Source organism: Falco rusticolus, chromosome 5 (assembly GCF_015220075.1).
Source record: "Falco rusticolus isolate bFalRus1 chromosome 5, bFalRus1.pri, whole genome shotgun sequence".
Taxonomy (NCBI): Eukaryota; Metazoa; Chordata; class Aves; order Falconiformes; family Falconidae; genus Falco; species Falco rusticolus.
Window position 1 is genome coordinate 28,617,267 of NC_051191.1, and position 14,851 is coordinate 28,632,117.

The 14,851-nt window shown below is 43.8% G+C and overlaps 1 long non-coding RNA gene across 1 annotated transcript in view; it reads right to left on the reverse strand.

Moving 5' to 3' along the window:
- LOC119148566 overlaps positions 1-14,851 on the reverse strand; it is a 103,518-nt gene that overhangs the window by 2,662 nt on the left and 86,005 nt on the right. The window contains exons 6-7 of the long non-coding RNA XR_005104422.1: positions 2,777-2,958; positions 1,592-2,571 (exon numbers count right to left, since the gene is read on the reverse strand). This is a non-coding gene — a long non-coding RNA (uncharacterized LOC119148566). The remainder of the gene's footprint in view (positions 1-1,591; positions 2,572-2,776; positions 2,959-14,851) is intronic.

Genomic DNA, 14,851 nt, shown 5'->3' on the forward strand with positions numbered 1-14,851 from the left:
CTTCCTTTCTTTTCATCTGAAAAAGTAAGGACACAATGACTTTTTTGATTTGTTGTTGCTTTTAAAAAAAAACAAACAACAAAACACGAAGTCCCTCCTGAGAACATTTTGATAAGCTTACACTTAAATAAATGATTTTCACAAGATAGGCAGTTAATTCACAAAAATACTTGGCAAAAATCTACTCTGGAATATCTAATTTGTGTAAAATTCTCCTTTATTTGTTTAATTCAAGTATTTTCCTCCGCCCTTTCCTTTTCATAGGCTTTTCACACCCACATAACAACCAAGTGACTCTTCCCTGACCCTGCCTCCCACGCCTTTTGGTACGACTGCTCGCTAGAAAGTCGCCCTGCGCTTCAGCTCTTCTCCCAAGATCCAAAGGAAGCACTTAAGGAAAGGAAATCCAGTACAATGCTAAACCTTCTTTTTTTTTTTTCCCTGCTTTTTTTTTTTTTAAATAAAAACTGCTGGGTTTATTTGCAGCTCCACAGGGATGTGTGGTGTATGGACTGCCTCCTCTGTTGCTGTTTTGGAGAAGAGGGGGAAATAAATATCCGCAAGTGGCTCACTACAACTACTGACTCAAGTGGGTTTGGGAATGCAAGGTGTCCCAGTGTCACCCACCCAGTCAAGTACAGCAACAGTGAATTCCTCCCTTCGTGGCGGACGGTTAGGATGCAGCACCAGCGTTTTGTACAGCAGGTGTCTGGAGGAGACCCACCACAGAGCATGATAAACTCAGTAAACACCATCTTGCCTTCCCCACCTTCTAATAATCTAACTATTCAAAACAACGTTCTGGAAATCCAAGAGCTGCAGTATCATGTATCAGCATCCTCTCTAAACAGAAAATGTAGTGATAATGCTGGTAAAGCACTGAAGAGAAGTTAAATATTACTACCCTTACTTCATCGACAACATAAATAATGACTTGTTCAAGCAGCCCCCCTCTCCAAAAAATCCCTCCCAAAACCAGTGGCAGCGTTGAGAGCAGATTCAGGGAGCACAAGATCCAGACCTAGCTCAGCCAGCCAACATGATTCCTTCTAGCCAATGGTATGTTAATGATCTGGGTCTTTTGAGGAGCCACTAATTGATAGCTTTTTTCTTGGGATTTACAGAGCCACTTAAAAATAACGTAATTTCTATCCTAGGCATATTTTGGGAGAAGTATCACTAGATTTAATTCCAGGGACGGACAACTGATTTTCATGTGAAATTCAAGATGACCAAAGCCTTATTCTCCTATTACATTTCACTGAATGAACAACAGCTTAGCAGTGACTCCGGGATGATACTATCCCAAAGCTGGAGGGCTGGCCCATCCCCTTTGCTTAATACCAACGTTAGCAGAGGTCTGTAGGTTAAAGGTGGGAAGGAACAGTAATTTCAAATTGTTTCTGTCAACCTGATTAAATTCCCCCCCTTATGTCCAGATTCCTGAACTGCAGCAGGCCAGCTACTGTTCTCTGACAAAGCTGCTCCAGTGAAAAAATGAATACACCTTGCTATGTTCAAAGAGCTTTCTTTCAATCACATTTAGCAAGATACCATCTTAGCATTGAAAATTAAAAGTACATAAACTTACCAATGCATTATCAGGAGAAGCATCAGAAATAAAGTTTAGGTGTTATTCAGCCATCAGCACCTCAGCTCCTTCCTGGCACAAAATAAATCCCACAGGCAGCAGGTACCAGAACAGTCTCTCCTTTGCTAGTCATACCCGTAACGCTCACAGACATCTGAATCTGCCACCAACAAAAGAAACCACAATAAGACTGCTTCCCTAATGCTTTGTAACTGAGTCAGTAGGTCAACAATTCCTTCGGTTTAGGAGCCAGACCAATTCCCTTAAACACCCCATTTTTTTTCTGATGGAGAAGCCAACTGTCTCTTGCCAGTGGCAGCCCATCTGCTTCCAGAACAGAACCAAACTGCTCCAAACCACCACCTCGTTTTGGCGCAGACATCCGTCCTGACGCAACTCCATTTTGTCTCTCACGTCTGGGAAAAACCACGAGAAAATACTTACAACTGAAAGACAGTCAGGAAACTGCTCCTTGTGCACCTTGCACGCTGCTGCCGGCTCTCAGCCCACGTCCTCGTTTCTCATCCCTGAGATGGAGCGGCATGAAGAAGAGCACTTCACGTGATACCAGACCTATCCCCAGTCTGCCTTATACCATGCAAGCACAAAATATCCTGCGTGTGCATTTCAGGCGCACTGCTCAAACAAAGAGAAAGCTCTGAAGCTGCTATCCCTCTTCCCGATCCATGACTCAAAACGTCTGGTTGAAAATTGGTTTCATAATAACCCTTTAGTACCACCTACTCACATCACAGAGTGATTCTTGCAGCAAATGCACAGGAAATCACCAACGAGTGCCAATGGAGCTACTATTCCAAGAACGAGCTCTTTCGGTTATTCCTTCATCATTTGGAAACTGAGATGCTTTTACTTTCCCTATTGCACCGGGTGGATTTTTTTTTTTTTTTTTTTAAGAGCAGCTTTTAACTATGATCCTGTAAAATATTTAGTTGATAAATCACCAGATGAAAACTTGCCCACTGTAAAAAAAAAAATAATAAAAAAAAATATTTCACAATACTCATTCCAGAAAATACAGTAACTTCTTTCTGGAAATAACTCATTGGACAAAAATCAAAAGGGCAGAATTAATTTTTAGAGACAGTTTGCATCCTGCAGAACACACAAAGACGGTGTAGTCAGCCACGTGCCTTTCTGACCACCAACAGCAGACCCCTGACTCACCCAACCACAAGATGAGTCGCTATGAATGATTTCCTCTTCTTCCACACTCCCCCGGAGTGCTCTGTGCCACTGGCACATCCTGAGCCTAATCCAGACTTTGATGGAAATTCCAAAACTCATCTCGTAAGGCTGTGGCCACCAGCTAACGACGCAGCCATCTGCTAGCTCCTGCTTTGAGTCACCTGTCAGCAATACAAAAGGAAATTACTCAGCAGCGAGCACGTGGAAGCCCAGTGCTACAGCCTCTCGCGTACCCCTCAGAGCAATACAAAATTCTGGAGCATTCAAATCACCCTGAAGGAAAAGTATTACATTCTGTAGCATTAAGCTGAAACTTAGTTAAAAAAATATAAATAAAAAATAAATGGCAGGACCGCAGACAGACAGCGTTTTGGCTGGGTTTTCAATGCCAGCATCACTGAAGCTGCCATGGAAGGGGGGACGAAATAAAAAAAAAAAGAAGACATTTCACAAACACTAGACCTTCACTGTGCGTGACAAGAAAAATAATTAAAACAACTGAGAGAACTAATCTGTGGCTGCTTAGGAAGTTAACTCTTCGAAGGAAGTGATTAAGAGAACAAAAGCAAAGTGTTATGTTTATCAAACAAGTGAACTTAACACACCAGAGTGCTTACTCATGTAAGTAAAGATGGAGTACTGTTACAGCCCTCCCCACAGGCATGGGTTCACACAGGGCTGAGATCTTATCAATTATTAAGCAGTTATTATTTCAAAGAAATAAACCTTTTAAGAAATACGAAGCACTGCCTCGTGAAACACCAAATGCTGTGAGAAAGGCAGCCACAACGTCCTGTGCCTCTTTACGGAATTCCCTTGATCTAACTCCTATTCAGGACAAAATTTGCAAGGATTTTGCTGAGAAAACCTGATTTAACCGCTACAGCATTTACAAATTCAATCCAGCAACAGTCAGTTTTTTGTTTAATCACAAATTACGCAGCTCACGAATTCAGCCCTCTGACACAACTCCCAACTTCTCCCCAGAACAGCAGACGAATACAAGACAGTTACTATACATAACACTTTGAATCTTCAGGAATTTCACAAAAATTAATCAATACTAAAGATCTAATTCTCTAACCTGCTTCTGCATGCAGAAAGAGCCCGACCTGGTGCCTCTACAGTGGGGGAGGGAGGCACTTCTTGTTCCTGTTTCATACTTGACTTTTTTTCCTGCGCAGGAGATGATCTAATTATTCAACGTGTCAGTATATTGCTTCACCCTTTCTCATGTGTCTCCTTACATTAACATATTTTAACAATTCAGCTCATTAGGAAGGAGGCGAGGAACAAAATGGCAAATTATCCTTAAAAATCAATTACAAAGGCAGAAGTCTCTCCATGTTTTTGTCCTGTACCTATCCGAAACTCTACCAGAGCACACAACCAACGATGCTGAACGTAAATCAGCAACAAAGCTTCCTAAACCCAATCCTCATGCTGCTCAGATGCAAGCATTACCTGTTCAAGACACAAGCCCGACTGGTGAGCTCTGCGAAGGAGTAATTTTGAGTCCCGTCCGATTAGGAAGGAAAAGGAACTCCCAAATGACAGCCCTTTATTGTTCCCAAACGTGCTGATGCTCAGCTGCAGGCACTATCGGTGAGAGGGGGCTGATGGATCTCATGTATAATAATTGGGCACGGGTGATGAAAGCGAGCGATCAAACCACATAAGGCTGCTACCAACAGACTTGAAATGGATCTGAAAAACCCTGAAATCCAAATATAACGTGTACGGCACCTGCATTTGCATATGTAGGATGCCAGCCGAAGTTTCCGAGCCTTTTTATCAAATGCCTTTTTTACAGCAAAGAGCCATTCAATACCCAGCCCTTTCAGCAGATACAGATTTGAGAGATGTTCTTGTGTTTTAAACCTTGCCTTGAATTACTACAACAGGTCTGCTCACCAATTAGTGTAACAGAGTCCCCATGGCATACATAAGAACCACTAGTCCTCGGGAAACATTTCTTCAGCAAGTTTTGTGTATAAATGCAATGCCTATATATAAGCCTGTTTACGACTATTTCTAAAGAAGAGCCCGTTCTGAAGCAGCTCCTTTATTGTGATCGAACATGCTGGATTCGTTCCCAGTTAAGGCTTATATAAGGCCTTCAAGGAAGTAGAAACTTATTTTGTACAAAATCAAGCCAGTATAGTACTAGCTGCAACGGAATTATCCTGTTACACATTAAGTTTTATTAATAAAAGGCCTGCATTGCAGTCATAAAAGTCAAGTGTTGCATCCCATTAGTACAAACAGTCAAATATTTCCTGCCATAAAAATCAAAACCTACTCAGCCAAAGGACAGACAACAGGTAAAAAGCATCTGCTTTTTTTGGTCTAAAAAAAATCACGTGCCTTAAAATAAAACCCATGCAGTAGCTGGAATGGCTCACCTTCACTGCTTGCCCAAGTCTGATTTATCTTTGGTTAAAAAACCACAACCATACCAAAACCATCCAACCAAATTCATTCAAAAGACAACCCTTTTCAAATGCATGAGGCAAACTTTTTCAATGCTGTTTGCTGAAATTAAGTTGTTGGCATTTTTGATCTTCTAATTAGATTTCATCTAATAAATAATAATAGCTTTCTGAACTGTGGTCCACAATATATCAGTGTTAGATGATTCCTGTGGCTTCTGTTTGGTGGAAGCACTCCCACATGTGCCCACAGGGATGGCTCACTCCAGAAACCTTCCTGAGGATGCAGCCCAGGTATGCCCGTACCAGGTTGGGTTCACACAGGCTTCTGCCACTGCTCCAGTAAGATCTACACTTCCCAGGACCACCAGCCAGTCAAGCCACAAACTCAAACTCAGTCTTTACTAAGGCCAAAAGATATTTGTTTTTTTAGGTCTTAAAACTGAAGCTCTAGTTCTCAGAATAAAACCAACAAATGGGTAGACGGTAGCATCAGGGGCTTTAAAATGAAAAGAAAAAAACCCCACCAAACACCCAAACCAAAAAAAACCTCAACCAAACAACAAACCAACAAAAAAATCCTCACTAAACCAAAAAATGAGAGCTTTGTGAACAACATCTTACGGTAGTCTTCATGCTGCACAGAGGAGACCTGGTCCAGGCACGATGTGGGGAACCTGCCTGGACTAAAACATCCATGTCTTCACGGACCGGGAGGACAGCACGGCTTCCTGGGTGGGTGCAGTTAGTGCGCACACGCACACACACAGACCCACAGACACACACGCAGCCAGTGAGACTGAAGCACCCACTGCAGTGTCACTGAAGTGCCTACATCCAAATAAGTAAGTCTCCACCTGATTAGTATATGCACTTTCCAGAGCGCTTCACTGATAATGCCAGGTTTCTCCTCTCGGCCATGTCCCATTTTCTGTTACCACGCAGAGGCAGCTTAAGGACTAAACAAGATGCAACCTAAACATCCTCTTGCATAAGACTGAAATGTCATAGGACTGACCTTGTAGACACCTCAGCCTAACCTTTCACAGGAGCCAACAATACAGCACCCAGGTTCAGCACAAAGCACACTACAATTTTCTTAGTACGATATGGTCAAAGATGCTACTCATCCTCCTGTACCTTCCCATTGCCAATTCTCTTACCTGGGAAGTAGGAGACTTACGTTCCACTTTCTCCTCCCATGTCTACAGCCTAGCAGTATGCTGCAATTTTGATACTACACATTTGCGAGCTGAGTGGTGACCTCTCACCCCCCTTTCTGAATCATGCCACTGCTCACAAAATACACAAAAGATTCCGAATGAGAGAATATGCAAGAGCAGCTTGACCCTTACCCTACAGAGAAAAGGACTTCTCTGGGCATTTGGAAGTCTAGGATTTCTTTTCTTAACCCTCATTCTGCATTTTACCAAAGCTGTATAAGCAGACCTCAAGCTAGGACAGCCGCACTTCTAGCATTTAATACCATCACACCTTTTTTCTCCTCGCTTTGCTTGCTGGCAATTCTTAGATGTTTAACTCTTCTTCCTCCTTCTACAGGCATCTTCCATATTATTTTAAGTTTGTAATTCCAGTGTTGACAGTTTCAGGGATTTCTGTATCATGGTCTTGCACACTTAGCAGCGTGCACAAAACAAAGTCCTGAGCCAACAGGAATGTCTGAATTCTGACCCTGGCACAAAAAGGATACTTCAGGGGCATGTGAGGCAGTACAGAATGGCCCTCCTGACTTACTGTGGTAGCTACAACAGATGGATCACATAATCCTATCCAAACAGCAAGCTTCTTGGTAATAGGAGAAAAGGACGCGATGACCTCTAGGTAAAAATCCTGGGAACAGCAAGCACACATAAACATCAACCTGAGCAACTTCAATTCTGCGCCAGAGCTTGAACTGAAGATAACAGTAAAGACAAACACCCAAGACAGATTTAATTCAGACTGTAATTCACTGCATACACATGCCAAATTGTGGTATAAACCGCGTGCCTTTTAATACTCCTCATTGCGAGGCCTATTCTTATCTTGGTGATGAATGTAGGTTTCTAGAAAGGTTTACTGAGCCTTTTGCGATTTTGGTGCAGCCTTCTTTAGCAGAGAGGAAGCTGGAAGTACTCCGTGTTACTAGCTGGGGTGGAATCTGTTCTGGTACTGATCTACACACGCAGGGCATCTCACCACAAGCTCTGTTGATGAATTGTTGCGTGGCTACAGACAAGCAAATCATTGTTACCTCCCTCTCCCCTCCTCCCTAAAGCAAGGGTGTTTTAACCTCGGATTGATTTTGTTTGCAGAGTTGATTCAGTTCCTCAAAGGGGAGGCAATACCAGCTCGAACTCCATTTTCTTGGTATGAAGTTGCAGCCTGCTTACGTTTAGCATCGGCTTTATATAATAAGACTAAAAAATTCCCCTTCCTCCTCCTGATTAGCAAATCCTTGAAGAGCTCAGCCCCCCAGCACCCAGAAAACCTGACAGGGTAGCAGAGGGCATAAATACCCATTTTCTGCCCAAAACAATGGAGCATTTCAGAATTAACGAGTACTGGGAGGAGGATGGATGGGGGGGAGGGGGGGGAGTATTTCCTTTATTTTGATACTCTTGGCTTATACCACTAGATGGCACGATTGCAGCTCTTGGCATCTCGGTGAAATCACAGCGAAGCCTTTTGCTCTGCAACGTATGAGCTCACCCTGCTAGCCTCGCCTGGGATGGACAAGTACAGGTAAAATGGCATCTCAAGAGCCAAAGAACCAAGAGACATGGCCAACAGCATGTAAGAATGTGCCCGCACAGGAGGTACCATCAGCCAGCGAGCTGGGAGCAGGCTGCTGGGGAGCCCGGTGCTCCAGCACTTCTAACTGACCCTGGTGTGGCATTAGTAAACCACTGTCCTGGGAGAGCATCTGAACCTGTGTGCTGGAGAGAGTTGAGACAAGAGGAAAATGGGAAAGGAGGGCGAGAGCTGAACCTCTGGAGGCACAAGACTGCCTTCCACTGTGAGCTGAGCAACACGTCGTTCTCTGCACATCCCCGAGAACTATACAGATGCAAAAACCATTTGTGACCTCTCCAATGCATCACTGGCATGAACTGGTGGGAGGGAGAGCATCCAGGGCACAACCAAAGAGCAGAGGAAGAAGATTTAGCCAACCTCCAGCATCGCATTTTGCCAATGCAAGCCGCAGCTTTCCAAAAGGGTCAAGCAGTTCGTGTCCCACGGACCTAAACACTCCATGGCAGATAAACACGCAGCAGCCCACGACCCACTGACTCAGCATCATGGGCAAGTCACCTCTTGTGCTGGACACGTTTTGGAGTATTCCTAGCTGTGCCCGGTGTACTGGCCTTGGCAGGGATGCCAGCGTTTGGCAGCACCGCTTCCTTTAGGCTTTTTGCTTGTTCTCACTGCCAGTTCCTTAATTTAACTCAACCTACTTTAAAGGTGCATTAGCACAAGCACATATCTGCCTCAACTAACATTCCCTCAAAAAAGAACAAGTCAGTTCAGCACCAATGTAACGATTGTGGGCACCCAGAGACAGTACTTGTCACGGCATCGCACCCCACATTCCCTGTGTGTGTGATTTCAATAGACAAGGATTAACAATTTACTATAAGCGCTTCAACACCTGACTCAGTCCTTGGAACTGGTAACTCGTATCAATGCAAAAATAACTGTCTATTTAAACTGGAGAAGGAAATAAATCCTGTTGGCAAGATGCCCAAGGGCAATGGCAAAGACTGCTTCTTGTCCAGGTGGAAAAAGAAATATCATCTTCCCCCTTCCAAGAAAGTACAGCTCAGCCCCAGCACGGCAGGGGGTGGTGGTGGGGGTGGACGTTTTCCTTCCTTTATGTAGGGTTTAGCTCTGTAAAGATGCCCTGAACTAACTGGCAGAGACACAAACTGCCCCCACCATCAGCAGCTTCACTGAGGGACCAAGATACACCAGGAAAGCCAGCACTAGCACCATCCATCCCAGACTGCTCTTTGGGAAGTTTGCTCTTTTACAATCCATCATTTTGACACTATTTGTGTATTGAAATATGCATGTTTACATAGTATCAACCTGCTGGGCAAATACTCCAGAGTACCTTTTGGTGCAGATGCCTACAGACTCTGCCAACAAAGAGTCTGCAGACATCAACACACGGCCGTAGTACCCTGTAGAAATATTCCAGCAAGGCCTCTACTTTCAATGTACAAAACCACTCAAGAGAAACTAATTTCATAAATAATCATGCAACAACCTCACCTGAATCCTTCCAGTCCCCCCCGGCCTGCAGTGTGGATGCAGCTCCTACTCCTACGAGGACATGCCAATGCAGAGATGCCAGCAGCAGTTTGGGGGGACTACAGCACTTACTGCAGTTTGAGCTCAATTTTCAGAGCTACCAAAAGGAACAGGTATAGGCTGTCCCAAAATGCAGGTTTGCACTGGATGATGCTGAACCTCTTCCAAATAAGCATCTACCATTTATTTTGACTGCTTTTAAATGAGACCTGCAGGTACGCTAGACAGTCAGGTTCATTTCTCAGCATAATTACAAACTGAACCGCAAAATTCTGTGTCGGGGGGGGGGGGGGGGGAGGCAGATACCTATGAAGTTAAATCCTTGGAATTCTGTTCCAGATTTTTCTCCTAAGCCAATGAAACCCCCAATGCACTGTGTCCCAACTGGAAGCAAGGAGAAGACTTGACAAGTGGGATTTATCTCACTTCTATTTAAATACCTGCAGCGTAGATGTTGGTATCCGAGTTAGTCACAGGGAACCCCTTTATAGTCAGTGTGAAGAAACTGTCACTTCCATGACATGATTCATCTGACTCAGTCCAGACAGTTACTTGGGATGTTTTCCCTCACAGAAGGGAAGCTGGGAACTTCGCAGCCCTGTCAGATGAGTAACAGTGGTACCAATTCTCAAATGCTGCTTTAAGCTACTGTAAAAAGCGACACGGAAAATGGGAGCTTTTTGATAATTACTTACAGTACAAACTCTTCTCTATCTACTTATTTAAGTACAAAATCACAAGCTGCCTCTTAACAGTTTTTGTTTGACAATTCCCTTGCTCAAATTTGCAAACTGCATTTTGCAGCACTGGCCTAGTATACAAGAGGTGGACAAAGAATCTGGGGCAATGTGTGAATTTAACTGATTCATTTTCACTCTTAAACTAATTTGAAAGCAAACACAGTAACAGGAAGAGCAGAAAGTGGATTTTATCATACAATATCCTTCTCCTTTAATAAAAGGATGCTTATGAGGAAGGATGAATCTTACAGTTAAGGGCAAGATGTTCAAAGTGCACTACTAGCTCTGGACTGTACTTCTCACTTACATTCACCAGTAAGTCCACCTCAGTACCAGACACACCACGTTTATTGCCTCAGATTTACGTTTCTGGAGAGGGCATGGTCATGAAAGGAGATCTTCTTGGGGAGATGACGAAATGGGCGCTCCTGAAGCAGTTTCTCTTAGAGCACAGCATCATGGGCTAAACTCTTCATGTACAGAAAAGCTGACTGCGAAGAGGAGAAATCCCAAGGACAATTACAAGCACATAGCTATTAATGAGTAGAGTTGAAACTTGTGATGTTGCTCTGCCCTCTGCAGCACTGCTTCATTTGACCTATCTTACTCGGGAACTCCCTGGTCAGTCAGCCTTGTTCTCAGCGTAGTGGAGTCAGCAGCCAAGCATTTCATTAACCTCCTCGCCCTTGCCAATCTACTCAGCAGAGACTGCATGTATATAAACAGCTTTCTGAAGAAACCAAAGAAACAAAAGGGATCACTTCTGTGGAAGTAACATGAACTCTTAACACTCGAGTGCCTATCCTGGGGCAGTGGTACAGGCCTGGCTATGCTCAGCTGAGATCTGGCTGAGATGGCCCTCCACCTGTAAGAAGAGGTGATGCTGTAATACAGCACTGCTCCCCATGACGAGACTAACCTCAGAAGCATCACAGTAACTTTTAACACAGCAGAGTTTTTCATTTCAAAGCCCTAGACTGCTGATGCACACTCAGACCTTGAAAATGTAGAAGTAATTCATACGGCTTTTTAGGTCTCTTAATTATTTATCTCCCATCTACATAAACAGACTCACTCCACTCTCACCTTTGTTTCTAACTGATTGCTACATTACAGTAGAGTAGCAGCTTCTTCTGCAAAACCAGCGGTATACGATTGGCCACCAGGAAAAGTCAACATCCTTGGTCAAAGAGCATCTAACAATTAATATACTTCATTTAGCTGCCACCAATGATGTCACCAAGAGCAAAGTACAACAACAGAACTGACAGCCAGGTGGGACGGAGCTTCCCTCAAGTATTGTTCGAGCCACAATCTGACAAACCCCTCATTGTTTACCCGCCTGTGGAAGTGGATGGCACACAAACAGCTACCTACGTGTTTCTCAACACATACTGGGAGACGCTTGGGCAAATTTATCGCTGGAAAAGAAGCACATAGACAACAGACTGCAAGCTGAATCATGTAAATTTGGGTAAAGAGAATCCCATTAAAGAAGCAAAATTAACGTTAAGTGTATCAGATGAAAGATTTGATTTCTAAAGCCAGCACCTGAACAAAAACTCAAACTACTTCGAAGATATTCAGGTCATCCAGACAATTATTTTAAAATGGCAGAGAAAGACAGTCTGATGATCCATGTATGGAAATAGGAGCCAGAAGCTCTGAATCATTCATAACAACACTTAGCAGTTATATCATCTGCAGATCTCAAAGCTACTCTGCAAAATGGGTATGAATTGCTGGCACCCAACTGTGGCTCCTCTGCAGTTGGTTGGCATCACACCGCTACACCAGGAGGCCTGGAGAGCACGAGGGTGCTTTCCAAACAGCAGTCAGTAATTACAGCTTTCGTCCCTGTTCATCCACCTACCTACCTGCAACTCTAATTTCCCATTCCCCACGGCAGCCAGCTACGACTGTATCCCATCTCCCTTCGCACAAATGCGGGCGAAAGCAAAGTGTTCATTCAATTCTGTTATCTCTCTGGCAAATTCCTTTTTTTAGAGTCAAAGCTGCTTGAAGGAGCTGTGTTTTATTCTCATCTCCAACAGCCGCATAGACTTGGTGGACTCCTCAGCATCTGTTGTATCTGAGAGTGATCCTTCATGCTACTCTTTTATTTAAGAGTAACACAGGAGTCAGCTGAACCCACCTTACCCATCCAGACATCCCTGTGCTGTTTTACCTCAGTCACATTTATACACTGAAGCCCTCAGATTTATTTTGCAATTTAAAAAAAAAAAAAAAGTAAGAGGCTAACACACGAAGAACATTAAGTGGTGTGCTGAAATAACCGAATGACCCCCAGATAACAGCAGGCTGCACGTCACCAGGGCTCTGGCTTTCCACCTGATCCACTCAGTGCCACTACACCCAGTCTGTGTATTTATTTGGACGTCACAGACTATTCCCATAAACTGTCTGTGCCCCACCCCCCCTCTGCTTAACAGCAATAGCTGTCCCACAGCAGGAGTGGAGGTTTACAGGGGTATTTGCCTTTTAATTGCCAAGGGCCTTGTTAACACCACCACATTGCAACAAGGCTTCCTTTAGCCAGCCCTGTTGCTGCTGTACCTATGTGCCAAATAACAAGGGTTCAGCTGCTGTGATCAACTGCCCACAGATGAACAGAAGTACTACCTGCTGAAACCTTCAGCAAATGTAAACCCCACTGTCCTGCAGATGCAACTCAATGATAGGACACATTTCCCTGAGTAAGAGGACTGGCAAAGAGATACAGTTAAAAGGAAAAAAAAAAAAAAAAAAAAAAGTGGGGGGGTTGATAATCAAGGAAGAAAAGCCACTACCAAAACCTTCTCTGTATTTCTGCTGGCTATGAGAAGTCTCAGACACTAGAATGTTAAGTTTCTTCTTTTCTTCTACACCGTTCATCCCTCCCATCAGTTTTGCTACACATGAGAGGTCCAACTTAATACAAGAGTATTTTTTTAAACGAAGCCTTGATTCACAGCCCATTTTTACTAGCTACCACTGCAACTAGTCTAAGGTTAAAACTTTACATTCTCTCAGCTGAACCCTTTCACCTCTGCCTGACACCACAACAAAGTAATAAACTAGACCTTTAGGTATCTCTTTCTCCCCACTCCAGTGATAGGAGGATGGAATGAGAAGCAAAACTCCTCTGCAGGTTGAGCCTGAATTAGGAGGGAGAAAGACTTTATTAAAATTGGAAAATGACTGATATTGCACAGCAGAATACAGACTGAACCCATCAGGATAAATGAGATTTAATCTTGTAAATTTGGTTTTGGGAGCAGGTCCTCATTTTTATATGAAAGTTTGTGTATCACCCCAAGAGCTTTCTGTAACACAGAAGTTGCCCTATAAATGTATGTCTTTGAGATTCTTCTCCCAGTAACGGAAACATCATATAATGAAGCTACAGTAATTTCAAAAGGAAGAGGCTGCTCAGTGCAAAGCTGGAACATATTTATTGTCACCCCAACCCATTTTTATTGACTTGCTCAAGCAGAATCATTTTTAATATCACCTTCCCCAGGCGTGCCTTCAAACAGAGGCGAAGCTGCTTCCCCTCAGCACCGAGCTGCAGAGAAAACCATTTCCTGCTCCAGCCCAGCGTGTGCCAAGATACTGCTCGGCTGAGCCGCGGTGCCAAGTAGTGCCGAGAACTGCAGCTCGCAGCAAGGACCAATTTTAATAAGCACAACTTCCTGCTTTTCAAGGGGCTTATCTGAATTCCTCTTCTTCCAAATTTGCTGGATATTTCTGAGATTTGTCATGTGTTTCTTTCCTTCAGTAAGTATATCCATGCCCCTCCACTGGCTTCAGCCGATTCCCAGGAATTACTTTTTCCCCACCTTCCACAGTTACATCAAATATTCAGTCTCCCACTTCTTTCTCAAGTCCATCACTTGTGTCACATCATTTTCATTTCAAGCCTCAGTCTTCACTGGAAATACTCAGACTTTTTGAAGTCACTGTGTCTAAACAGTCATAGTTTTATATATAAATCCATACCTAAAAAGAAGTCAGTTCATAGAGGAATTTAAAAAATAAGTGTCACTAAAAATTAAGGCCCCAATGGACAACATTTTAATTTCCTGTGGATTACTGACATGTCTAAAATGCTTTGCCAGATAAGGACCTATCGGGAGATCTCTAATGCTTCCAGCAATTCCAGTGCAGTTCCGCCGAGTCCAGTAAAAACCTCACCTCTGCTCAAGGGGGGAGCTTGCACGCCCTCCTGCTGCTCACACTCTCCCACCTCTGCAGCAACTCCAGCACTCAACTTGCAGAACCTGACTGCACAAATCCTACCCCCTGCGCAGGGTCCAAGCCTGGGTTAAAGATAAAGACGGGGGGATGGCAGCATGGACAGTGGAAATCCAGCCTAAGCACCAAAAAGAGAAAGGTTATGAAGGGAACAGAAATACAGATGTGACCAGATGAGCTGCAGTGTGTCTGGAGGAGGGCAGTGACAGAAAGCAAGTTTATCCTACAGCCACCAGGCCACAACAGAACATGCAACCTTGCCTGGACAGAGTACTCTGTATCACCATTACATAAAAAATATAAAAAAG